The sequence below is a fragment of the Olea europaea genome, chromosome 16, assembly GCF_002742605.1.
Source record: "Olea europaea var. sylvestris chromosome 16, O_europaea_v1, whole genome shotgun sequence".
Lineage (NCBI taxonomy): Eukaryota > Viridiplantae > Streptophyta > Magnoliopsida > Lamiales > Oleaceae > Olea > Olea europaea.
In genome coordinates, this window is record NC_036252.1 from 1,191,615 (window position 1) to 1,193,601 (window position 1,987).

The window sequence follows — 1,987 nt, forward strand, 5'->3', positions numbered from 1 at the left end:
AATCAGCTTGAAGTTTATATAATGCATTACTTGCGTCATGTTGTTTATTGATCTCAATATGCAAGTCATGAAGATGATATACAAATGCTTCAGCTGACAACAACACACTAGCATGCGGGGACATGTGAATAAGTTCTAACGATTGCCTAGACTTATAACTATGTACAACTTCAAATAGATTTAGACCTAGAGACCGATTCATAGAATTGTTAGATGCGATGTGAACAGTTGGAGGGATCGAGTCCCAATTTTCAAGATTTTTTTGTACTAGAGACTGTAATAAATTGCCAAGACTTCAGTTAGCAATTTTGATTTGACCATCAGTTTGAGGTTGGTCAGTAGTGGAGAATTTTGATTTAGTGCTAACAACAAGCGACTGGATTCTCCAAGGGTGACTAATGAAATCATCAAATTTTTTGAGTTGGGTAAGGGTATGACATATAACATGTGATCGAGAGTTGTCGGAAACAAGAGGTATAGTTTCTAAAGTCTCGAGAAGGGTCGGGATTCCACTTAAGGAAGTGTCCTCACTATAATCATCAAAATCTTCAAGTTTAGGGCCATATGCTAGATCTTCTAACGACTCTTCTATTGCATTCTTTCGTTCTTCTATGACTAAGGTTCGGTTAGGACATTTGGAAGAGATGTGGCCAAAATCCTTACAGCTGATGCATAGCAAGTGAGAAATCTTTGGAGTTTCACAAATTATACCCTTATTTTCCAAAATTGGAGGAACATTAGACCGAGGGGTCCTAGAAGGGACTTAACAGGAGGAAGTGGAGCCGATGAGACCGAAAGATGATTGCCATTACGCTTTCTACATGAAGAAGAAGATCTTGGACTATCACGACCTTTACAATTATTTTTCCAAATAGGAGGAACATTAGACGGAGAAGGTTTTATGATAGACTTATGATGAGACGATGCTAATGAGATGGGTGAACGACGATGACCACGCTTTTCATATGGAGTACTAATAATCAACTCATAATCTCGAGCTAAAGAATAGGCGTGATCAAGAGTGGTGACACCTCGAAGGAAAAGCTCGCGCTTAAGATCATCTCTCAGACCTTGGCTAAACTTACTCAAAGTCATGCTTTCCTCCTCAATTAAATGATATTTGGTTCGAAATTTCTCAAATTGCGCGATATACTCAGTCACTACTTGATTTCCTTGTTTAAGGGCATTCCATTGAGTAAGAATTTCAAAATTATCTCGTTCTCGCGTACGAATCTGATCCCTATTCCTATGATGGCGTCGAAAATATTTTTGATCACTTTGTCCACGATAGTCTATTATGAGACGCTTCAGAATTAGTGTCAGTTAAACGAGGGATTCGCTTAAAATTGCTCAACTTAGCAACTAGGTTCTTTCTCTCCTCACGAGTAGCAGTTATATCTGATTGGACAGTCGATAGGCTAGTGGCAAGTTGCGCTAATTGTCTAGTTAGTGCATCAAATTGGGATGGATCCATAGTCAATGTATTGGAAATAGACATGACAAGACGACCACTATGCAACTACATGCAATGTAATACCAGCTAAATGACGTGCTATGATGAGATCAGTGAACAATACGTGCAAGCAATGGAAAATAACTTGTACCATTTTTATTTTTTTTAATTTAATTTTAAATATTGGGATTAATTAAATCCAAAACAAGCTAATCCTGCTGGTACATGTAAAATGGCAAAGCAAGGGTCAACACTAGTCAAATTCTCCAATCAATTTAAGTGGGGAACAATGGAAGTCAATTCGGTCACTGGTGTCAATTCGATTAATGGTTTTGATCAAGTGAGGTTTAAGGCTAAAATTATCACAATAACAGCAGCACAAGATTTTAATTGATGCAATTTTAAAAATGAAGTAGTAGTATAAACCAATACTAAATAGAGATCAAGGACTCCATGTTGTTTAGTTTTGATTATTTGTATGCCGCTTGATCTGAATTGCCGACTTATAAGCCCCAACTATGCTTCTGTTCTTCC

The 1,987-nt window shown here is 37.5% G+C and overlaps 1 protein-coding gene across 1 annotated transcript in view; it reads right to left on the bottom strand.

Moving 5' to 3' along the window:
• Positions 1 to 1,987, bottom strand: part of LOC111411624 (beta-hexosaminidase 2-like) — a 13,020-nt gene that overhangs the window by 2,006 nt on the left and 9,027 nt on the right. The window lies entirely within an intron of this gene.